General features: G+C 36.7%; 1 long non-coding RNA gene across 2 annotated transcripts in view; it reads right to left on the bottom strand.

The window, feature by feature from the left end:
- The window catches only part of LOC145663858 (uncharacterized), a 291,254-nt gene that overhangs the window by 96,023 nt on the left and 168,392 nt on the right, over nucleotides 1-26,839 (bottom strand). For both annotated transcript variants that reach the window (XR_014127282.1, XR_014127283.1), the window contains one exon: nucleotides 22,802-23,375. This is a non-coding gene — a long non-coding RNA (uncharacterized LOC145663858). The remainder of the gene's footprint in view (nucleotides 1-22,801; nucleotides 23,376-26,839) is intronic.

Below are 26,839 nucleotides of genomic sequence, written 5' to 3'. Positions count from 1 at the left end.
AAAGTTACCTAATTTCCTATCACGCTTCCCATTCTTAATTTTAGTATTACGTAATAGACTTGATTACTGTTTTCGTTCGCTGTTCGAAATTTACTATGTATGCTTCTCCAAACTAGATTTCCTACTTTTTTTTTTTAAGCTTACTACGCTTTTCGGTCCTGAAATAAAATTAACTACGCATGTTGGTCCTTCAAATAAGATTAACTACGCATTCGGGTCCCTCAAATAGGATTAACTACGCATTCGGGTCCCTCAAATAGGATTAACTACGCATTCGGGTCCCTCAAATAGGATTAACTACGCATTCGGGTCCCTCAAATAGGATTAACTACGCATTCGGGTCCCTCAAATAGGATTAACTACGCATTCGGGTCCCTCAAATAGGATTAACTACGCATTCGGGTCCCTCAAATAGGATTAACTACGCATTCGGGTCCCTCAAATAGGATTAACTACGCATTCGGGTCCCTGTTCGGGCGCCATTTCTTGTAACACTGTGGGTTCCGGTATTGGAAGCCAAGTTTTGTAATGATAATGTTATTGTCTCGGGCGCTAAGTTTTGCAACGATAGAAAATTACTAATAATTAAAGGAAAATTTCTGCTCGGGCTGCCAAATAGAATTACTGCGTGATATTATGAATAAGCAGATCTTACGTATTTGGGCGACGAAGAATATGAAACGTATTGTTTTCGGAATTCGATTCCTTATCTCTAATTTGCATATTTAATCTGAACTAGAATGAATAATTAAGGCACTCACGGATGAGCCTAATATGCATCAGAGAAATGAATACCTGACCTTGTACTTGAAAAGTGAATGGTATTGATGAGCGACAACCCATCTGCCTATTACACAAATAAAAAAAAATGAATGAGAGTTTGGAGAATTGAAGTTGACTCCACGGGGCTCGAACTTCAGTTCTCCAAGGTAAAGATACAGTTTTGCTAAGATGGTTAGGAATTAAAAAAAAATGATACATATAACGAAAGATGACCTAAGTCTAATCGATCCTGTTTTCCCCATAACGGTGTCTCCAAGGCGCTAGGAAAACAGGTGCGTAGTTAATAGTTAAGTGATTTAAACATGCGGAGCAAAAATCTCACAAGCTGCAAAGCTGAAAGAAAGATTTTTCGCTAATGGCTTGTTCAGTTGGCTACACTGACTATCACTCTGTCACCGAAGTGTGTGGAGATAGCAAAAATAGTTAAAAAGCAACAAACAAGGAAAGTTTAATTTAAAGTTAAAAAAAAATGAGTTAATTTAGATAAAAATTTCTGATGGTCAATGTAACCGTGCTTCAACTTTTCCTGTTCAGGGTGATTTGAAATAAATTCTAGGTATGCTAATAACGGTTAAAGAAATAGGCATATCTTTGAAATGATAACCACATAAATGCTTTGGTTCTAACGTCAAATAGACTTTTAATAAATTTAACGAGAAATAAGGTTATATCTACAAAAATCAACAAGAAAGTTTATTTGGATTTACAAAAAAAAATGAATTAATTGACTTTACTGAAAATGAATCAGACTTTTGACTGTTTTGACCAAATAATATGATTTCTCTTAACACATTCTTCACTGTACAACGTAATATTCAAATTATTCAATCTTGACTGTAAAATTTAGAAACAATCTATTTCTACTCAACTAAACTGACAATATTCGATTCTTTATAATTACCATGACATAGTTATACAAACAAAAATTTCTATTAAACTGAATATTAATTAACAAAATGATTTATTGTTTTCCCCTAGGCATAAACGACTATTAAGTAATTCGCCCACAGTTACTACCTTTTTTTTTATTAATAAAAGAAATGGAAATAAGTTTAAGAATCGGATTGCGGAATGAAAGAATTAATGGTTTAGGTTGCTTGCAAGACTCACTGGAGAGATAGTTTAGAAGCGATAGTATGCTTTTGAGAAAATTTAGTGCACTGTTTCTAATGAACTCTAATGAATTTTCAATATTAAAAGATTTGCATAAACAAAACATAGCTTTGTACACATACTATATCTGTTGGTAAATAATACAATTCACAATAAAAATCGTTACACAACACTAACTACACAAATATTTCATATTCAAGTACACTACACAGAAATATATATATATATATAGTACTACCATTATTATAGTTTGGCCAATTGATCAAAATAATTATATTGTCGACACTTTTTGATTTTCTCACTGATTCCTTCTTTTGCGAATAAACGTTTCTCCATAGCTATGGACCCTATCTGCGTTCGTTGCTCAGATAGGTACCTCCGAAGGGATTTACTCGAGTATCTTAAATTTGTTTACCTTATTTACGAGACTCTAACGATATTACGGGATAAGAATGTTTACACTTATTTGTCTGAAACTTACTCAACATAGCACGTCTTTGGAAGCTTTATATTGATTGTTTCTTTTAAGAATGAGTATAATAAAAATTGACAAGTTACAATAAAATCATATTAAGCCTGTTTACCGCTCTGACACATATTTCCCTAACACAACCTATACAAATGTTAAAATTTGAAAAACTAGACTTTGACGCTAAATCATAGTTTACTCAAAACAGAAATTACATTACATTCACACATCTTAAACGCGATTTATGTTTAAAAGAGAAATAATTCATACTTGATATAAATAAATACTGGATTGCATATAAATGATTATAATGACGGCTTCAAGGATCTAAATATTGACACATTACGATTACAAATAAATGCATGATTGAAGATCAAATCAATGTATACAAATTTCACTAGTAAAATAATCAAAAATTTGATGGTACTTATTCAAGAATGAAATTAACAGTTCCTATATCAGTGAATTAATTTTGGAAATGCAACCAAGGCATTAGGCTATTTGTTTATTTCTTTTAAAAAGAAAGAAAAAAATGCTCTAAATGTTTACGGACAGTTCCGTATGAATAAACAATGTCCCGAAGTTTCTAGGAAAAGGTGAGTATGGAGATCACGAATCACGGAAATATTGGCCATAGTCCTTCTTCAATAACGAAAATAACAGAATACTTTGTCCTACCTTAATAAGTCCTTCCGCTTATATTTCCACACTTCAGAAGAAAACTGCACTGTACTTAACTGACCGTCACAATGCTTCCTAATGTCCCTTCTCAGACCCCGCTGTCCTCTGGATTCAACTCCCGGAGAAGAGGTCCTCGTTTGTCTGAAGCGTCTGGGTCTTCCTGTGGCAAGGCATCTGTCTCGAGTATCGGGGATCGAACCCGTGTCTCCGTCCTTCATCTCCATGTTGTTGAAATGCAACGATGCGTCACTTATCAAATCCATCTGCACTTAAATTTCACTCGCACAGTTTATATATATATCCGCCATACATCGCACTACTTTTCCTGTCTTTGCACTTTATGCGGGAAATCAACGTATATAGAATCACAGACTCACTTCAACATCACCATTTATGTAGCGTTACCGTAAGATGATAAGAATTATGTCTATCTGTCGATGTTTTAAATATTTGTATAAATAATCTTGTAACGACGAAGTTGCTGTGGATAACGCGTGGTTTAAGTAACTGGCTGCTAACGGGTGTTTAGCTAGCCATTTTTCTGAAATTTAAACACTTAAATATATATATATATATATGTATATATGAGTTGACGTATGCTTATAAATCGCGTGTTGGTGATGTTTTCACGATGAAGTGTCGACTTAGAGTAACCTCTCTTCCGTGTGGGCGTTCTCCCAGCTTTCTTTATTTTTTTTTAAAAAAAAATAGACGCTTCATTCTTCTCTTTGTGAATTTTGAATTTCGGATTCTGATTCGCCGCTTTAAGTTCGTGACACCATTTCCCAAAAATCGGTTGATAATTTGGCTTGGGTCTCTAGCGTCTCTTCTGGGCTAGTACGTGATGTTAAAGAGTTTCATAAGCACTTGCGAAGATTGTAGATAAAAAATTTTGGTTCCTGTGTGTCTGTGACGTGATATTTGCGATATCGAGGTACTTAGGTAGTGCGACAGTATGGCTGGAGTAACAATAGCAAATTCCATTACCGTTTACTGGCGAGGTAGAAAAATGGGTGGTCTATTAGTGCGGTTACCGTCTTATGTTTTTTTTTCTTTCTGAAAAGCAGAGAAACTTCTTTACCTGGGACAAATGAAAGAGGTTCGCTTGGCTGCTAAATGAAACAAAATAAAATTTTCCTTGACTTTTTAAAATAAATTGAATTTACATATAAATATGTTTTAATTTGAATATATGAACAATTAATTGAGTGTGTGAGCGTAATTGTCACACCACCCCACTGTCTGCGTTAGAAACAACAAAAGTGAGAATCTTTGTACTATCGAATGTTGTTTCTTTCCTTTTCTGAGATAGATCACCATTCCACATACATCCACGTCCACAATTGTATTCATATTTAAGTGAACAACTGCTTTTGTTGAGTTAGTTGTCGTCTCTGATATATAGACAAGATATTCCATTAATTCATGAGATATACTTCTTCTTCTCCTTCTTTTCCTTATTAGACCCTATTATTATTACTAGCAGAATACGTATCCGTTCTTTGCACAGGGAGAAAACGTTTCATTTTGGACATAAATATGTGAATTTGATTTAAAAGGCATCGGAAGTGTCACTCTTCATCTCAGCATTCCTGAAAACTATCGATTTGACACTAATATGGGTCACTTTCGATCATTTTTATGTACCTCGATCATTTGTACTGCATTTGTATTTAAACGGCATGGGAGGTATCACTGGTCATCTCAGCGACCCCGAAAACTATGGATTCGACACTGATATTGGTAATTTTCGATTTCGATTATATATATCTTCCCCCTCTCTCTCCCCTAAATCGCAGTGAAATGATAAAAATCATCCGAAGCCCGAACTTTATCTATGTTGAAAATTTGATTGAGATCTGTCGGGTGGTTCAAGAGTTATTAAGTCACAAATATAGTCGCTTTCATTAATATATATATATATATTTATATATAATATTACGTAGTAGGGTCATTCAGCTTGTTCGCACCGTTTCACTCGAACTGGTTGTTTAAAATTTCTGAATTTCTCGGAACCGTTCGTTAAAAATGTCTCTTCACCTCTAGATTTAATACTTACAAAAACAAGTCTCTACTGCTATTTTTTGGGAAATCAACATACAAGTCACATACAAGAATAATAATAATAATAAAAATGTTATATCACTTAGGCCTAATCCTGATCACTATTACCAGTATTATCCTTATTTTTTTTCTCCATTGCTTTCCTTAAAATAATAATAATAAAAAAAAAGCTTTCTGTCCAAATTTCAGGCTTTTAGATATATGAAAAATATTTGAATGAACATAAAATGGTAACATTAAATAAAAACATAATGGAATAAATATATTCTTACAGTAGGAATATTTCTTGTAGTTCTCTGCCTTTGGGTATGATACCCTGTATTGAGGCGACATTACCTCTTAGAGCTGCCATACTTATTCTTTGTATGAGGAAAGTGCTTGCTTTGTCATCGCCAGATAACTGCGTGATGCGTCTGCCTATTTATTTTATAAAGTTCATACCTTCTCTGCCCCATACAGCACTGGATTCAATAGCAATAGTTACAAAATGATATTTCTCCGAAAGATTACTGCATTTTCTCCTTTTTTTCCGTTTCATTTCGGCTGGCTATATTTCCCGCCTGAATCGAAGAAAAGGGGAAATTGGAAGGAGCGAATTTAGACATATTAATATGGCCTGAATTTTCAGTGAATCATTTTCACTCTTCCAAATAATTGTACATACTGCACCCTCCTCTCCCGCCCATTTAACCCTTCCAGAAGCGGAATTTTCTAGAACGCTGAAATACGGGCTTTCCTTATTTTTAACTAAGGGATTTCATATCGACTTTCACGTCTCTAACTTAGGGAAATTCCCACATACGACATTTTGTGAATAAATAAAGGAAAACTTCAATATTATAGAAAATATCCATTCTTTTCACCTAAAAATTGGGGGCTTGATCCGCCACTGACCATTTCAGAAATTTCACAATTACAAATTAAACATTGTATACATTTTGGAGGAACCCGCTATATTTAAAAAATGTTGGTCCGCAGTGGATGAGTGGTAGAACGCCCACCTTTGGTGTCTTAAGTCCATGGATCGATCCCAGCTCTTGCCAATTGAGATTTGTGGTGGACAAACATCGAGTTCATGAGTTTTCTCGGGACTCTCCCGTTTTCCCTTTCTCTCTCTCTCTCTCTCTTTATTCCACCATTGACATCCATTTTATCACCATCTCTCCATTAGTCTCAGTTTATAATCATGGGGCATCAAACTCAAAATAAATAAAACAAAATAAAATAAAACCCTTGTATTCATAAAAGAAACAGATTTTAGAAGTAGATCTACTAAACACTACACATATTTGATGAATTAGAGACTACAAGATCTCCAAACTAACAAACAAATAATTGCTAACCTAACAAAATCCTCCAAAACATTACAAATATCTATTGGAACTAAATCTATTGGAAGTAAATCTAGATTTTTCAATGAATATTATGGTACTTGTACCGATTATGGCCCGGGTCCCTAATATGGCCCACCCACCATATCTCTGCAGATTTATGTTGGTGCTGCTAGATGACAATATAGACTATGTCCTCTGAGCCGCGCAAATATGTTTACGCTTGTCATGAGGACATAGTTTATATTGTCATCTAGTAGCACCAACGTAAATCTGCAGAGATATGGTGGGTAGGTCATATTAGGGACCCGGGCCATAATCGGTACAAGTACCATAAATACATTTATCATTAAAATTTGAAAGAACATCAAAATCTGAAAAATTGAACATCAATATTGTTAAAGGCTTTCTATTCCAAGTGTGCCCCTGCTGGCGCAGCAGTCAATGTTTTTCTTGTACCTCCCTCGGAAGAGGAGGGACAAGTTCCTGGGGCCGACATCCTTCAATAGTTGTATACGGACAGGATGGCCATATTGAATTATTTCACGGACTTTGCTGTGCACTATCTTGTTAGCCATTCTAAATAGCCTATGATTTTTACTCGCCAGAACCACACAACTGAGTAACAAATTAGTAACACAGCCGAGGTCATTCATCTTTCCCCCATAGCAAATGGAAGGTTTCCTCCGTAAGTGGGCGGCGAGGGTGTGGTCGAAGTGTGTTTCACATGTTTTCCGAGGTCACACTTGAAATAGAAAGACTAGTCGTTAGTTTTTAAACAAATATTGGTGCATGGAGACATAATTTAACTCGTCAGATGTCGACAGTTACCGTCATTAATATCTAGAATAAGGTACTGCTTCTACTGTGATATAGATTTACCAATTTTCCTAGTGTTGTTGTAAAAGTAGTGTCTGATTAAGTAGTAGGAAAAAACAATAATTTATTTTTCAGTAAATTATAAATATTAAGACAATACACAAACGCTCAAAGTGAAAATATTGGGCCGTTAGTATAAATAAATGCTTAACTTTAATTTCCATAAGTAATGATGATAAACTGTTTCTCGTAAATTTCGCTATGATACCTTCATAACAAACAAAGTAAATGTTTGCAAATTTCAGTGTAGAATTGAATGAAGTTTTATTTGGATATTACGGTAGCGACCCTCTTTCTACAGAAATATTGTTTGATCTGATTAATTTTCTTGACAAACTCATCAAATAATATTGGACGTTTATGCTTCGAGGCTAAGGGAGACAGCTTACGACCAAAATGAACGAAATAGTGAAATGGAGAAAGTGGGAGGAAAGAGGAGAACCTACGCACACGGTGTTCGTTCAGCACAAAGGCCGCTTCGGGAGACCGAAGTTTTAGAGTTGCGTGAAATTTCGGTAATCATGAAAGGGAAGCCTTGAAAACCTGAGGATAATTAAAACTATCAGTTTAAGATATTTTGTTTTCTATCTACATTTTGAATCCAAATTAAATTATTGGTAGATGCGAAGAGTTACATCACTAAAATACTACGTTTAGGTATTGCCGCAATATATAAATATAAATAAATCCAACATTAATTTTCAAGAATTTAATTATTTAAATGTATCTTTTATGTTAGAGTTGCCAACTGGAAAATAAAAACGGCACCATACCTTAAAATTCCCTATTCATATAGGCCTAAGTGTGAAGTATCTCTGTTCGGGCCCATCCATGGGGAGGAAATGTACTATCGTGGACAAAAGTGCATCAGCACCTGTATTCTGCATATCCTTAGTATATTCACTAATAAGATTAATAGATATATTGGGAAACTGAAATCGGTATTGATAATTTCATTGTAATTACCAGTAGAGCTAAGAGCTAAGAGATACAAGACAAGGTTTATCAACAATTTTTCATGACCTATATTCATAATGTGTTTTGAAAACATCAAAACAATTTCTTCGTCTAATTGATTATAATTTTTAACCACATAGGAACAATATCGCATCTCACTTTTATCTTGCGTTTTATTTTCGATCTCAGAGCGCTTCAGTGTGAAAAAGAACGAAAAGTTATAGGCTGTGCAGCACAATTTTCTTCGTAGCGTCGTGCGGGTTGCATAGCTGCAGCTATAAAATATTCAAGTCCCATGAAGCAAAGGAAGGGGATGACAAAAAAAAATCCAAATTTTCTGTCTAGACTACCACTAACACGAGGGAACTTTTCTACTACCCGGCCAAACGAAATATAGCAGTCTTCGAAGTGGAAAACAAGGAGAGACAGTATGCTTTATTGCTATTTTGACTCGATATACCGGTAATCTAAATATTGAAATACAGTGAGGGTATGTTGCCTAAAAGATTGGATTTCTATTTACATAATGACTCGATACCATTGAAGAGGTTCTCTTTAGTTACGAGGAGGGGGGACATGGAGACACTTTAATCCCTCGCCAACTACTTTTTGAAAAAAATTAAAATACCCCCTTATGTTGTATTATAGAGAATTATAGACCAAAACGTTCAAAAACCGAGTTTCTATATTAACAATTTCCTGCGGAAAAACTCTGGAGCCCCCAACTCGACTGAAGGGTATTCTAAACCCACAGCAGACCACCTCTCAATCCACCCATACTCAAAATACGACATTTATATGACTTAAGACGACACACACACATACTTACGAAAGAAACAATTCAATATAGCACGTGAAAATATAAACTAGATGAAGTTCTTTGAAGAGAAAAGTTAGGAAAAAGATTATTTTTTTTAAAAAAAATGTCGGTGTTATCAAGTTAGAAATTATTTCTACATAAGAAATGAAATATTTTTACGTGCAAATCTATTCGTCAATTCTGTGTACAAAAATGGATTTATTAAAGGTATTTAGCATCTATTCCCTTGTGACGGTATGTCTTGACCACTGAAAAACCAGTTCATTTCCCTTTCTTTTCCACTTGTTTCTGTCTACTTACCTGAGATGAGTATATCTAACCAAGTGAAAAAAGAACTTCAGGCGTTTTTGGATATTGATATTTTTAATTGCAATAATAACAATAAGACTTATACTACTACTTGGCTTTCGAGATCTGTAGTTTTTAGAGGAGCTAACTACGGGAAAAAATACATTTTTGAATCACTGTAATATATAAATTATTATATAAAAATTGAATATAACTATGTGTGCCTGATCATCACGGCCGAATTGCAAAGTCAAATGAAATTACTTTTGGTATGTACTTAGGCCTTAATCCAAATTGGGATGTTGTATTGCTTTCATTATTCAGTGTATTAACTCTTTACTGAAAATAAACAGAATGTGTCCTAGCATATTTTTAAATTCTCCTTTATGGGGGAGGGCACCTCCTATATATGGAAAATTGGTAGTGAGTTGGTTTGTAAAAATGATCGGAAACGATCGATGTTATTTAAGAAAAAAAAATCAGAAACAAAAAATTACAGTGCGAAGCATCGACTATGTAGGAAACCGACGTACCTAGAGTCGAAAAGTAAAACGAGTTCCAAAGTTGGCAACACTGGCCATGAACATCCAGACAATTCTAATATAGTTAGACCACTCGCTTCACAAAAAGAAAATTCCGCCAACAGGCATCACTCGGAATGCATCAATGCTAGAGTGATTGAGGTAATGTCAAGTCGGGGAACATGAAATGGTTGGGTTGAGCCAACAACCGATAGTAGAAGTAAACCTTATATCATGGTTGGGTCGTATGTGGGAATATACAGGGTGTCCCACCAAACTTTGTGACCTGAAAGATTTGAGAAACGAACAAAAATGTAACGGATCCAGTTGTGCAGGAATGTACCCATGTCAGGGGTTGATAAAAGTCTGTGAGAAGCAAGTGCCCCCAGGATCCCCATCATAGGGCCCCAGGAGCCAACTTCAAACTTTCAAATAGCAACAGGGACCGAGTGGTACCTCTCTCGATAGATCATGGAATGTACAACAACACATATAGGAAACATTTGCTATATGAAGCATGTTTTTCAAAATGGCCGCCACAAATATAGGTTGTGTCTTAACATGGCATCGAACATTGTGATCTCAAATTGCTGCGAAGCGAAAAGAGATGTTGCAAATCCAATTGCACAGGAATGTACTCATGTCGCGGGCCAAGAAAACTTTGTAAGAAGCAAGTCCCCCAGGGTCCCCATCATAAGGCTCGAGGGGTCAACCACAACATTTCAAATGGGAACAGGGGGCGGATGATATTTCTCTGGATAGATACAATACCGCCTATAAGAAGCATTTGCCATATGAAGCACGGGTTTCAAAATGGCCGCCAAAAATGCACGTTGTTCTTGTCACCGAGCAGATATTTTTGGCGGCCATTTTGAAATCCCATATAGTAAATATTTCTGATATGCGTTGTTGCATATCCCATGATTTATCGAAAGAAATATAACTCGACCGATGGTGCTATTTGAAATTTTGAAGTTGGCCCCTGGGACCCTATGATGGGGGACTTGGGGGCACTTGCGTCTCACAGAAGTTTGTCGTCCGCTGACATGGGTACATTCCTGCAAAACTAGATGTGTCACATTTTTTCGCTTTGAAACTATTTCAGTCGCAGAGTTAGGTGGGACACTCTGGATATATCATATAGGCGGTGATAGTACTGCAGACAGCAACACACAGCAGATCAAGCCTTTGATTATGTTTGCTTTCTACAGGTGTGGATATGTGATAGAAAGACCACCAAAGATTCCGACGCCTCTAGAGTACTGTTTCGAGACATTCACAGGCGATCTTTGTACCATGTGTGACGGATTGGCAGTATTCCACTGTGCTCACTGCAAATGTATCTTCTGTTTGGACCATTGTCTCATCGAACAATTGCACTTACAATGTGGACGAGCATGTACAAATGATGCCTCTTGCCGGAATTTTCTTTTTGTGAAGCGAGTGGCCTAACTATATTAGAATTATCTGGATTTTCATGGCCAGTGCTGCCAACTTTGGAACTCGTCTTTCTAGGTACGTCGGTTTCCTGCATAGTTGGTGCTCTCTTGTTTTGTTCATTCTAATATGCACTGCTCGTGATCAAATGTGGCGCATTATAGCCAACTTCGTCTTTTCTGTATTTTTCGTACTTTTGTTTTTTTAATCTCTTTTCTTAGATTGTACCACTGATTATACGCGTCATATCTTATGTTCTACATGATACTGAATATTGCACCACTTCATATAGTGCTATTTGCAAAATATGTACTTTTCATTGCAGTTGGCTACACTGTTAACCCTACTGGTGGCCTTCATTTGTTCCCTATTGTGGCAAGTCTCTTTCTATACATCACTTGTCAGCATTGTATTTTGCCGTGCCATTTTTTTTTTTTTTTTTTTTTTTTTTTTTTTGCGGAATTTGCACTTTTGCCCCTTGGCCAACCTTGCTGTTTCCTGAACTTCCACCCCCTATATTTCTTGAACCTATTGCTATAGGCAGCTAATTTTTTGGGAATACTCATCTCTGTTTCAGCTCTTTCAATTGGCATAGGCCACATCTTTCACTGCAACTATCATTTTCGGAAGGTTCCCTTGTGAGTATACGTCTGCAACGGGCGAATGGACTCAAGTTGTTCTGTAAGACTTCCGATCACCGGTGATTTCACGGGGAGGTCTGAGGGGGGAACTTCACCAAGAGCTAGTAAAATGGCCGCTTGCAAGGTCGCCGATCCCAAGGGGGCCGGGGGGACCCGGTCACCCCTCCCCTTCATGTGGGCCCTCCGCATTGTATTTATGAATATACAATATTTGTCATAATTTGAATACAATTTGTCTTAAAAAATCCTTATATATGCCTTCTGCATCTGAATGCACCCCCCGCAAAATTTATAGAAAAATCGGCGCCCTTGCCCACTTGTGGCATATTTTCAGATCTTGCTCAACGTTGATTACCATTATTTTTTTTCTGTACTATTTTCGTCCGCTCTGGAAGAGGGTGAAGTGGAATCTGAAATCTACGTTGTTTTTAATGCTTAACACTAGCATAATAAACAGGCCTAGTTAAAATGAATTGTTTAGGAGCAATTGCCTTCTCTCTTAAAATATGCATGTACTTGTTGCTATGGCAGGGGCGTTAGTTAGGGGAGCAGGGAGGGGCAATTTTTATCAATAGAATAGTAGTAAATCGGTGAAAAACGCGAAATTTTACTTGTATCAAGGGGTATTGCTCCCCCATTCCCGGAAGCAAAATCTGAAATGATGCTCCTGTTGTACGAATGAAGAGGCAAGTAGACAATTGTGAGATGAAATATCTAACTGAAGCCAAGATGAAAACGTGGTGGCGGGAAGGGTGCCAAACTAAAGGTCCTAAAACTGGTGATGATAGACTGAAACACCACCATGGCAGTTAGGTTTGACAGCCAATGTGTACGAAGAAAAACCTTCCATATTGTTTACGTCCAATCATTTTCTTCACAACATCACCTGTCATCAGTTGCAGGAAAATAATTGTAGGATCGCATTTCACTCTAGCGTATCTTAATCGTGACAGCCAGACTATAAGTAGGTAACTCATATGAGACGGATAAATGTGGTTAGAAGTACAAGTTACTGTTATGTGTTGTAGATTCTAAAATGTCAACCAGAAAGAAACGTTGTGTCATCACGCCATCTACCGCCTTTCGCATTCCTCACCATCCACACCTCAACCCAATCGTATATCTCACATGAAAAAGCAGCGGAAATATTATACATAACTTAACGCATGCTTGTAAACCGTATAAAAACCTCTTAACGTGCCTTTCATGTAAGTGGCAAATTGGATACTGGGTTTAATTTTGTTAGGAACGCACTTAAATATTTCTCTTTTTAGGAAAAGAAAACACACCAAGAGTTTCCACCAATGGACGTTAGAGTGCGTTGAAGAGTTCAACAAAATGGTTGAATGGTGCAAGAATGCGTAGTGGCCATTAGTCCAAAGTGTTTGGCATTGCATGCTATCCTATCAACCGTTAATCAAAATAGTTGATTCTTATTAGAAATACGTTTTATAGACGTTTAAAGGAGTAATTCTATACTTAATAAACAACCGCCATATCTTGCCAGTACCGGTACTGTTTATGGAATGTTTATCTGAGTTGACAGAAAGACAGGCGAACTGAAATATTTACACATGTTTGCTTGGAGAAAATGCAATCAAATTGATAAATACAGAATGTAATAACATATCAAAGGAAGATTTGAAACACCTCTAGGCATAATGTAAATTTATTGGTCGGTGTAGTTTTAATTTCTATTTTTCAGTGATTAAAAGCTGGTTTAATCACTGAAAATTAATAAATACATATTTCAGGATTTCCTACAGCGCACATCATAGAATTGTACTGATTTAGTTGGTACACCATTTCATTCAGATGCGCAGAAATCTGGAATCAATGGCGTCGCCAGCTTTAATTTCTTGGAACAGAATAAAAGAAGAAAAAGCAAATAAAGGAACAGAGAAATTTTAGGTCCGTGGCGGATCTAGAAGGAAAAGGTGAGGGGGGCAGCCAGAATCCATAGATATAATAGGTATATCATGAACTTAGCATAAACTTTCAAAATATATAAATAGAGCTAATAGATTTAATTATTTTTGTCATTCAAAACCGGAGGGCCTAGAATCCCCCGGCCTCGGGCAAGATCCGCAATTATTTTAGATGGTGGCAGCTAGTTATTATTATTATTATTATTATTATTATTATTATTATTATTATTATTATTATTATTATTATTATTATTATTATTATTATTATTATTATTATAGTGTAACGTCCCACATTTATGCACCGACGCTAAGGGAAACTTTCATGATGAAACAAATGATAATAGTATTATGAGGAAAGTGGGAGGAAACGGGAGAACCCCTAGAAAACCCGCGCACGTGGTGTTTGTCCATTACAAAGCCTAATTGGCGAGATTTAGGATCGAACCAGGGATTCCACGCGCCAAAAGTTAACTCTCTTCCACTGAACCACCGCGGCCGTAGCTTGTTGTTTTGTATACCGTAAAGGTTAGTGTTATGTTAACTTGATCTACGTTACAATATGTGTCAGGGTGCATCCAGTGAATGAAAATAGCTACCGGGGTGGGGCAAGTGCCCTTGACCCCTTCGACGCCGCCACTGTCAAGAAATCGAAACGGTCAACACATTGATGCTGTATTTTGATTTTTTTTTTTATCGCATTCCCCAGGTAATGAGAGCATTTTGCTCCTACCCTCCAAAATAAATTTGATTAAATGAAATTTACCGTCTAGTTATAGGAACGAGTCAATATGAAACGGGAATCTTGGTTTTGTTTTCTAGGCAAGTATGCCCCACCGTGATTCAAACCCGGAACTATAGTCACAAAAGTCACGTGCGTTTGCCACTGACCCACAAAGGAAAACCCAAAAATACAGATAGGTAATGATGATCTAAGCCAGTAAGTCGTTTCAGATTTTGCTTGGGGATGAGGGGCCAGGAGATACTCCCTCGACGTAAGTTATATTTAAAATTTTTCATTAGTATAATAGACCCAAACTCAACCTAAATGATACTTTTGATCCAAACTGTCATATAACTGATCCACCATTTAAACTATCTCCAGCAAATTGCCACTTTAAACAGAATTATTTTAACATTTATTTTTTTCCTTTTGCTTTCCCGTAAATTTGACTTTTTATGGACAACTTTTTTTCTCTGACATTTTATACCAATTAAAATATCGGAAGCCAGAAAATTATAAGAAAGACTCCTGTATTTATTTTACTTTTAATGTGAACTACATGATCAGGATAAAACTAAGAAGCAGAAATTAAAGTCGGTGGCTAGTATCGCTGAAATGCTATGATCAGCCAGAAGGACTTTAATTTAGTAATATATACTTTTCCTCACGAAGCGAGAAATTTCTCGTGTCTTGAACAACAGTAGTTCACAAAAGTGTTAGATCTCAAACAGTGTTTTTCAAGGGCCGCGGTGGCTCAGTGGTAGAGTGTTCACCTCTGGTGCTTGGGGTCCCGGGTTCAAACTCTGCTCCCGCCAAGTGAACTTTGTGGTGGACAAACACCGTGTGCGTGGATTTTCTCGGGGTTCTCCCGTTTCCTCCCACTTTCTTCATTCCACCATTTCATTCATCTCTCATCATCACCGGCTCCTTTAGCCTAACCGGCATAACCGTGGGACGTAAAACTTAGATTTCATTTCATTTTTTTTCAAACAGTATTTTAGTGTTACATAATTTATAACAGACCCTATAAAAACTATACATTGATAAAGAGATTGTACGAACACAATGAAAAGCATTTATCAATGTTTAAAGGTATGCAAGTCATTACACAGTGTATTCCAATAATAAATATTGTTTACATGTTGTTATATCACACCCTTTTTTATACCTCTCGTGACGTAGAAGTATTCTCGTAACTTCTACGTTAACTTAAGAAAACCCTAAGGCACAAATTTGCATAAATTTATATAGAAATTTACAAAACGAAATGTAAAAAAAATCGAGACGAGATTATGAAACCTCTCTGGGAATGAGACGGGACAACAAAGAATCTTAGAAAACCGAGACGAGATAAGATTTTTATCAAAAAAGTCACGAGGCGGGACGAAGAAGCCTTATTTCACTCGTCTACAACATTTTTTTAGTGACATATTATCAACACTTCCTCTACTATTAACAGTATTTCTGACTTCCTTGGTTGAAATTCCCAACTCTTAATACGAGGAACTCTTCTTAAATGTAATAAAAGTTCTGTGTCCATAACTAAATCCGTCAACATTTGCACCAAAGACAACTGTGTTTACCGTAGTCTACCCGGAAGTAACAGAGTTACTCCATTTATTAGTATTTTCTTAATTAATGACTAATTGCCAGTGTGCTTTCGTAAATAATGTCACGTAAATATGAAAAGGGATTTACGCAGCAAAATTGGTTTGAAAACTTTTTTTTTTTTTTTAAGAAAAGGAAGAATGGAGTTTGTGTGTAAAAGAGAGAGAGAGAGAGAGATGAAGAAAGGATGGAAAAGAGGAAGAAAGAGAGTGAAAGAAAGGATGGAAAAGACGAAGAAAGAGTGTGAAAGAAAGGAAAGAGAGGCATGTATATACAGGGTGTAACGGGAGCTAAAGCAAATAATGCGGTAGGTGATTGTACGTGACTAGTATATGAAAAAAAAGTTCATATCAACATATATCACGAAACAGTTTTCGAGTAAATTGGGGAAAAGGAGTTACAACAGAAAACACCACGTATTCACCAATTTACTACTAAAGTGCTGCCAAAATGTCTTGAGTCGTGGCAAAAATTTGAACTAAAGTTCACACCCACGCGTTGAGCCAATAAGGATTCAGCCGCTGCTAACGAGAAAGCCTTGCAGACGTCTACATATATATAGGTTGTTTCAAAACAACACCGACACAAATTAGTTCCTAAGTGAAGTCTTGACCTGATTACGGTAGAGCTCATAGTTTTGGAGCTATGGACCTTTAAAGTTCATTTTTTTTTCATGTTTTCGGCAGCCTATAGCTTCGAAAGGAAGTATTTGTGCACCCAGGTTGGAATATACTTTTTATATTATCTTGGTGTTAGGAATCGCCTTCCAAACGTTGTTGTTTTGAAACACCCTATATATATATATATATATATATATATATATATATATATATATAGAGAGAGAGAGAGAGAGAGAGAGAGAGAGAGAGAGAGAGACAGAGACAGAGAGAGAAAGAAAGAGTAAGACAACTCAAGAGAAGAGAAAATAGTTCGGCTGAAAACAGGCGCTGCAGAAAGAATAAAGCAATATGTTGGTGCAGCCAAGAAAGCCAGCGACGACAGGGGACGCTTATTCTTTCTCTGTCGGGCGTGAAGTGCCACAATCAGGCGAGCAATGAAGCTCGGATAAAAACATTCTTCCGTCCATGCCAGGGGGGGCCGGAGGAAGTCACTTCATTTGCTATGCTTGCTGCAAAAGATATTGTCGGGGTGGTGTGGCAGGAATCGAAGCTACGGTTCTTAGTTGACATCTCATTTATCAACACGGAGAAACAGCTTCCAAAAAAACAAAACCAGAACATCAACTACTAACAGGCATCCGTTTACATTTAAATGCAGTGTTCGTTTGTCTACAAGCAACAAGAATGTCGAAAACGTTGTAATGTTATGTAGAAAGTGAATCGGTATTGAATGTCTGACCCTCTACTTCCCCTAAGAAATATTTTTCTTTATTTTATTTAGAATTGCGTACAGACAGCTACGAATGTTCGAAATCTCAAATTCATTTTATTTTTACTTTCCACTTGAGTTTTTCTTTCAAATTTTAGACTTCCTTCCTTATTTCTAAGAGGGATACCAAGAAAAATTATTTCCTTTGTGTCCAAATATGTTTTTTAAAAACTGAAATTTTGAATTTAACTTCTTAACAGTCAGCCACTTTGAGTTAAAGGATTAATGAAAGTAGATTATTATGTGGTAATTTGGTAGGATGAGAATGTAGGGGGAAAAAGAAGAGCTTAAAGAAAATCCACGGACACTATGTTATACATCACAAACTGACATTCCTGAGATCGAACCAAGGACCTCTCACATTAGAGATGAGCACTACTACTAAGCCATAATGTGTCCCCGTTTCTTATATTGTACCTACTATTACACAGAACCCATAAAATTTACGTTTTGTTTTTTTTAATCAAAAACTCCAATATATTTCAACCACAATTTTCCTTACACGCCTTATATCTGGAGAAGTGCATACACTGTAGCTAAATCCAAACCATCACTTAAACTCAGTATGATGTGCTTATTTCTTTAAAAAAAAAAAAAAAAAAAAAAAAACGAAAACTCGATATTGGGGCCGTTCAAAAATTTTGTGTCCCCTGATCCAAAAACTAATTATTGGACAAGTTCGCAATCTTTTGATCCATTTTTTGATCATTAATAAAATTCTTGTTGTTGAATAAAGCTCTATGAAATACTTGATTAAATCCTCCAAACTTGACTTTGAAACAAAACAGTAAGCACGATTATGTTGGATCAAGCATGACTACATTTTATACTGTTACTCCAATACAAAGGGCCTGGTGATGCTGTTAAGACTTAAATTTGAAAAAAAAAAAATGAAATGAAATATTTCATTAACAAGATTATCTATGGCTTTCGATTGAATATTCTAACAGAAGAAAAACCGGCCAAAGCTTCAACACACTTTACTGTATTTTAAACTATAATATATAACGGTTTCGGATATCTAACATATCCTTCCTCAGACACTATAGAACATAAATGAAAATACAGATATATTTATAGTCATTGTTATGAAAAAGTTTAAATTCTTTTAACAGACATATATATAATCATTGTTACGAAACAGTTTAAATTCTATTGGCTGAAGCCTTCAGCTGATCCCGTAGGTCCCCGTGTTCACTTTCCAACCAATCACGTTCCGCAATTTTTGGTCTTTATAAAGGCCTTTTTCTAATTTCATCTTGTATACGCTATCCAAACTTCTTTGCCATAGTTCTTTAATATGTAAGCCCCCTGTCTAGTTCATCAGCTTATCTCTTCCTACCTTCTTTATCCAATCTGCTTCATTCCACTTCCTTATTATCATTCTCTTCTCTATCTCCAATACTTCCGTCTTATCCCAAATTAATTCCGTGATTAGTCTCCTTAACATATTTGTATGTCGCATTGGTATCTTTCGTCCTGCTAACATCATCTTTAAGTTGTTTTATCCTTTCTTTCATTGTCTTTCCTGTCTTTCCTATATATGACATATCGCAGTCCTCACACTATACCCTGTAGATGACTCCTTCTTCCTCTTCAATAATCTTTTTGGTACCTTTTCTATTCTTTTTGTTGAACTGTTGAAATATTTCATTTTAACGTTCCACGTTTATGTCCATTAAAATAAGGGTAACGGATGATTAAGACAAATGAATTATAATGGAAGAACTGATGGAATGAGAATGGGGAAGAAAATGGGAGTATCCCTACTGGAGAAAACTTTATGGACAGGATGTTGTCACCACAAATTTACTTCTCTGGGGATAGAACCAGGGACTCCAAGGAGCAGAGGTACTAATCGGTCTACCCGTAAGGCACCATGCCATCCCATAATCAGTGAAAATAACACCTCGGCGGTGTTAATGAATACGTAAATGAACAAATAAATAGGTAAAGAAAAAGGCCACGGTTTTCTTACAGTCCTCATAGCTATTAGAGATGGCCAATTCCGGAATTTTTACCCTCGGTTATTCAGAAACTAAAATCTGAAAAATTCCGTAATTCAGAAAAATTGCGTAATTCGGAAAAATTACGGAGTTTAAGAAATTCGGGAATTCAGAAAAATGCCAGAAATTCAGAAAGTGAAATTTTCGATTCAGGAAAATTTTAGCCATCCCTACTGTACATGTAGTAACATCCCAGTTAACATGGTAGATACAAGCTACCGAGGTTCTATTCGCAAGTGAACAGCAGTGATGCGAACCTGAAACAATATGAAATCCCATGTCGAGAGGCAAAAAATCCCATTTTACGTGTGAATTTCCCATGTTATACTAATTAAAAGTATGCTATAATATTAAAAATTAAATTTCTTTGTGTTAGTCACTTTTTACAATATCTAAATGAATAAGCCGTAAACTTCGATCTTCTCGAAAAATCCCATATATGCTGCTTATTATCCCCTTCCGAGAAAATAAGGTCAAAAACTCCCACAATACGGGATTTTCCCCACAGATTGACATCACTGATGAACAGCAAAATCTTTCATTTGCTAAGGAACAAAGACTTTGAACAGGAACCTCAAAATCCTGTAAACGAAAACTACTAGAACTGCAAGGATGCATTTTTTTTAGTCGTCTACCCGTTTAAAGAGTTGTGTCCTTTCTTCGGGAAAGTGTTTCATTAGGATTGTAGAGGCAACAAAAATTGTGGTTGGTCTAAGGGGTTTTCCTTTATTCATTCATTATTTTATGTAAATAACATATATACATACAGAAGATATAAATTTAAACAGGTGACACAAATCTAATAATAATAAGAAGAAAAACATGAGAATAAGCGCATGGAGGCTTAAACAATATGGAACAAGAAAATAACAAAATTTTCAGTGCATGAAGGCAAAGTGCGTGAATCTAAGAACAGATAAGAAAAACAGTAACAGGAAGAACAATGCAAAGAAATAATATTTTTGAGATGATGATGAATTGTACTGGACGCCACAACACTAGGTTCTGTTAGTGAACGGATGCAGTTATCTTCTGTTCCTGGGGCTATTCAGGAACTGATGTAGACAGGAGAGGCCCATGTTAGTAGGTGATTACTGTGCATATGATGGATATATGGAGGATGACAGATGGCGTGGATGATATATGACAAATACTTCTGGGTCTCGGTCGGCAGGATCCATTTGCAAGTGGTACAATGTGAGGTAATGCTGGAGCGGAGTATCGACGTATCGTGGTGGTGCATCATTGTCTCGGTCATAGCGTATTATATCTAGAAGCATGGGGTGTTGTAAGCCAATACGTTTCATAATGTAGCGGATAGCATAATAAGCTGTTCTAGATGGGTGAGCAATGGTGGAAAATCTATAAGGTCATAGAGGAGCCTGGTTGGGCTTGGTAATTTAATTCGATAGGCCAGTCTGAAAGCATGTCGCTCCATTATAGATAATTGTTTGTAAAATTTGTCGGGGGCTGTGGCCCAAGCTGTATGGCCATAAGTTAGAGTAGCCCTCATAAAGGCTTTGTAAGTATGGAGGACAGTTTGTGGTCGTAAACCCCAGCTTGTACCAACTAAGCGTTTAAGAAGATTTAGTCTATTCTTGGCTTGAATAACAATTTTCTTAAGATGCGGAGCCCATGTGAGTTTCGTGTCAAATATTATTCTAAGGTAAGTAAGTACAAGGATGCACATTATGTTACACGGATATCATATATATGTAAGTAAGTGATGCTGAGAATTTCCATTACTTTTTATTTTTAGCTATGAACAAAGCTTTAAGTGCTATATTTGGCATTTATGCCAAGTAATGGACAATGTAAGTATTACATTTTATATAATCCTTCACCTAAATATTTTGGTAACCGTATATATTTTTAACAAAATTTAAATTAGCAGGCTTTTGCCACCTATCTTCGATATTTTTACATTTACAGGGTGAGTCAAAATTACGTGAACCATCTGAAGCATGACTCTTTTGTTCTCACAAGCTGACTCATAGCTGAAAGACTCACATCGGAGCACACAGAAGAGTGGTAGGAAGCTTAATGGAAGTTGTGCAGTCGGCCACAGAAGTGCATCGAAGGTTTGCAGAACGATTTCCAGATCGACGGCCACCAATTTGTTTCACAATTTATCGCATTCACCAGAAGTTTTAGCAACTGGAATCGTAGAAATGCGGAGCGACCTTGAACTGGCCGAAGTGAATTAAACATTGCTACAGTGCAGGAGGTCATACTACGGAGTCCAACAAAATCGACAACACGTTACAGTTTAGAAGCAGGAATTCCACAGAGGACAGTGAACCGAATTCTATCCAAGGACCTTGAAATGCGACAAAATCAGCTACAAATCGTTCAAGCTTTGACTGGTCGATAGAAAGAGGTACGAGTAGAATGCTGTGAGATTCTAGATGAATTTTCAGTGATGAAGTTACCTTTCATACCAGTGATAATGTTAATCGTTATAACATATTTTTTTGTGGTATTGAAAAGTCACGTATCGTTCGTGAGTATGAACGTGCATCCCGGAAGCTAAATGTGTGGTATACCGTGAGCGCTACTAGTGTAATTAGCCCATTTTTCCCATTTTTCTTTACAACCCCAACGGTGACTACAGATGACTACTTGCAAATGCTGCAAGAGTTTGCCTGTGACAACATGTCTCTACAACTTAGACGAGAAGGTAATTTTCAACATGATAGTGCTTCACCTCATTTTTCTCGTGCTGTTCGTGCTTATCTTAATCGAACGTTCCCAAATCGTTGGATTAGTCGCGGTGAACCGTCGGCATGGCCTCCCCAATCTCCGGATCTCACACCCTGTGACTTCTGGTTATGGGGTATGATAAAGGAGCGCGTGTATAGTACAAAAGTGTGATACATCCAACTCAAGAACAGAATAAAAGGTGTGATATTCTACATTCCCCCCGAAATGTGTGTTCGGGCACTAAATAGTAGTGTTGGACGTTAATTTATGTGCATTAATCGTGCTGGAGGGTAGATTGAGATTCTGTATAACGAAAACTCTGACTAAACGGTATCTCTCAAATTGTGTTCACATAATTTTCATTCACCCTGTATTCTTGGTGTTTTACGAGGAGAATTCAAAAAGTAAAGGCACATTTGAGAAAAACTGTACTTATTCTAATGATAGAAAAGTGAAACATACCTTATTTTTCTACGTAATCTCCCTGGATTTAAATGCACTTTTCCAAACGTTTCACAAGTTTTTTGATTCCGTCAGAAAAAAAAAGTTTTCGGTTGCATCTGTAACCAATTTTGTACCGCATCAATGACTAGCTGATAGGTGACATTTAAATTTCTTAACTTCTGGTGATGGTGTTTCCAAACCATGCTCGCAGCCTTATTTTCCGGTTCGGGATGATGTACCCAAGTTCTTCAGTCGTTGAGGTCGATGGCCTGCCTGATCTTTCATCATCACATAAAGAAGTTCTTCCCTGTTTGAAACGCTCTATCCATACATAGATCTTTCTTCGCGATAAACAGCTATCACTATAGTGTGCTTGCATTCGACGAATAATGTCCGCAGGTTTCACACCTTCCGTATACAAAAAGCGAATCACTGCTCTCATTTCCTCCTTGGTGCAGATCGCCAATGAAGCTGTCATGTTTAACGGTCTGCTATACTCCAACGACTAATGCAGGAATACGAGCGACACATTGCCTCAAAGTGTTTCCAACTACACTCATTCAGCGCTGGTTACTAGCAGTGTTACCAAACCCTGGAAAGAGAAATTGCAAATGTGCCTTTACTTTTTGAATTTTTCTCGTATAACCCATAAAGACTATGTCAGATAGTTGGTCTAACCGTTACATTTTGAACAACATACTTTAAAATTGGATGGAGCTGAAGTAGCACCAGGCATTTGTCAAGATTTAACAGGTGTAGAATAATACATAACCATTAAGTTTGATTAAGAAGCCATTCTTTATTGTGTGTACATGCCCATGCAGAGTAAGGTTTTGTAGCTCTGAGGACGTATGCATCTTTTCTATGCAATTAAGTTTACCAAGCAAAACTGAATTGTATTATCAATGTCAATGAATTTATGAAGTTCAAAGCTAGCTCCGTATGTGTGTGCAAAGCACATAATCGCTCTTCCCTGACATTCGTCCTTGTACTACATCATCTCTTTCCTCCTAACAGGTTATGCAACCACACAGAGTTATTTCGCTATTTTGCATGTGCTTATGATCTCCCATGACTATTTGTCGGATATTAGTTTAGAAATAAGTCTACTATGTATGTCACTGTTAGAATCATGTCTACTATTCATTGTTAGAACCATGGTGGGGGGGGGGGCATTTGCCCCAAAGTCTACCCTAAGCTCAGTTGATTTTGAGGTACATAGACCTATTTTTATTCTTATTCACAGGCTTATAGCAGCTAGCCATGGGGACTGGAAATATGACTCTGTCGCCTATAAAATGTAAGGTAAAGTATATAGAATTATGTATCAAATTGCATTTCTACATTATTATTGTGTCCCTTGGTTTTCGGAATTGGTACGTAATTCACAAGAAAATTTTTCGAGTACCTTTAACATATACGGTGGAGTTTGATGACATACCTTGCTGCTTGACTAGATGTCTATCTCCAAAACATCACCGTTCAGTTTTTTGTTGATAACAAATTCAAAACTGTCTGATTTTCTCTAATAGGATAGACGAAGGCGCTTCATCTCGCTTGGTTCATCTCCTTTTATTCTTATTATGCTTAATCCGACGATGTCCCAGTTGATCTTCCGTAATCCTCTTGCGTCTGATGATTGAAATTTCACGTAACAATGGTTATTTTTAAATAGCAACATAGTCTGTAATTCTAAGTATTCTTAGCACCCTCTGCTTGCACATGATTCTGAACATTGCTTTGTTCATTCACAACTCGACTTCCGGAGAATGAGGACTTGAGCTTAGCCTGTCATGATTGGTCAAATAAGTTTGTAGCTATTTGAGAAAAATCACCGTGCTAGCCAAGCTCGTTGGTGATAGTACTCCCTGTTCGCTCTCCTTTATTTAGTTAAACCTGTAAGTTTCACCGTGTAATGAAAAAGTCCAGTCTGCACAAATGGGAGGTACGGATAAGATATTTGGTGGTGGATTCGGCCGGTTCCACATATCTTCAGCTGATTCTTAGCATCTCCTTTCTGTCATATATGAGACACTTTTTGCAGGCTCTCACAACACGTCATTCAGGAGAAGTAGTGCAAGAAATTAGATACCATGTTTACTCAAGTAATAGTCGCCCTCGCACAATAGTCTCACCTTAAGATTAAAATAAAACATTCACGATTTTTTTTAAAAAGATTCCCCGCATAAAAGTCGCAGTCTACGGGATTTTTGTCTTTGTGAACGAGTGTTTCTTCGAAATTGTTTATTTTGCGCTAGTCCGAGCGAAAGAACTTTTCGTGTTTACTGACACATAACATCGTGATCCATCTGTGAACACAGGGGGATCAGGCAACCTACTTCCACTCTTCATGCTGCACGCGCCCCTCCAAGTGTGACTCATCAAGGTATGACACCTGTTTACAACCACCTCGTTTGTTCTGGCATTCCATCGTATTCCTCTCGAGTTTAAACATAAAGTTGTGATTCCAAAACTCATTTCATGGCTGGCAGACAGCTTCTGACACTTCTTGTGTGTGTGTGTCTTCTTTGAATTATTACGTAGTTGTTATTCATGTGTTTCGATTGTGTAAATATATTGTTCTTTTGTGCCAATGCCAAGAAGACTTTTTTTGTCTCCCACGAATCGGTTAAGTTAGGAGTTAATTTTTACAAGTTTTAATATTTTATCATATGTAGGCCATATATATGCCATTTAATTTTTATGTTGACACAATGTTGTATGTTTCAAAATTCGAAATTGTTTTGATCGCAGCGTATTTGAATGGCAGCTTTCCTCGCGTAATAGTCGCAGTTGAATTTTCGCATTAAGAAAATTGGTACAAAAAGTGCGACTATTACACGAGTAAACACGGTACCTTGAAGATTTTAATGCCAGAACAGGGTTATTAAAAAAAAGAAAGAAAAAAGATACAAACATAAAATTGAAAACAAACTTGCGAACGAGACAAACATAGAATCATCTTAGTGAAATTAGCAGAAGCTGAGAAGATTTACGTTATGGATTCCCTCTAGGAAAAGTCCCAGAAACAATGTGTATAGCGACATTCAGGTAAAAGGACAAGGAAAACAGACTACATCGAATCAAACGGAGGAAACATATTTAAAGACTAAAATATTCTAATCAGGTTCTACACAGGAAGTAACAATCGAATAGTTTGGTGTAAACTTCACCTTCGAAAATATAGAAAGCCTGTACAGCGAAAGGAACTCCGTACAATCCGCTTACAGCGATATTGCAATGCTATGATGTGGGAATTTGCTTTCACTGACATGCTCGACTGACATGTTCTTAGTGAGACAGGAACTTTATCAAGCATAGGTCGCAATATTCTTCCACTGAAAGCAAATTTCTTACTGGATGTTTGGCAATAGCGCACTGCGTTCTCATTGGTTCACGCTAAACATCAATTCAGCTGCCGCTTAATATAGATGAAGAAAAGCAATGACAACTAGAATCCCATCCCAAATAGCATGCTAGTTGTATGCACGCTAGTTGCAAGGTTGTCTGCACGTTTTATTTGATTTTAGTTCTCTCCCCTTTTATTATTATTATTATTATTATTATTATTATTATTATTATTATTATTATTATTATTATTATTATTAGTATTAGTATTAGTATTATTATTATTATTATTATTATTATTTACTTATGCATATTGCTGCAAGTTTATATTATATTGCCTCAAGTTGTAATAGATAAGACTGTGCTTCACTTTCCTGTATAGATGCCTTTTACACATGATAGCCAATTGTATGGGTAATATTTCTAAGTTTGGAGGTAGGCCTGTATACTTTTTTACCGTACAAAAACAAATCAAGGGCAGCCAATAAGCAAGAGCCTCAGCTTCTTCTAGTGCCAGCAGCGTCGAAGCGAGAAAATTCGGTCGCACTGCTGTGTCAACTTTGAAATGAAATGAAATCTTTAAGTTTTACGTCCCACGCATATGCCGGTTAAGCTAAAGGAGACGGTGGTGATCACAAATGAATGAAATAGTGGAATGAAGAAAGTGGGAGAACACCGAGAAAACTCGCGTACACGGTGTTTGTCCAC

The sequence above is a fragment of the Thermobia domestica genome, chromosome 11, assembly GCF_964235325.1.
Source record: "Thermobia domestica chromosome 11, izTheDome1.hap1.1, whole genome shotgun sequence".
In the NCBI taxonomy this organism is placed as follows: Eukaryota; Metazoa; Arthropoda; class Insecta; order Zygentoma; family Lepismatidae; genus Thermobia; species Thermobia domestica.
Note: the sequence above shows the minus strand (reverse complement) of the source record. Positions and strands in the feature narration are given on the sequence as shown.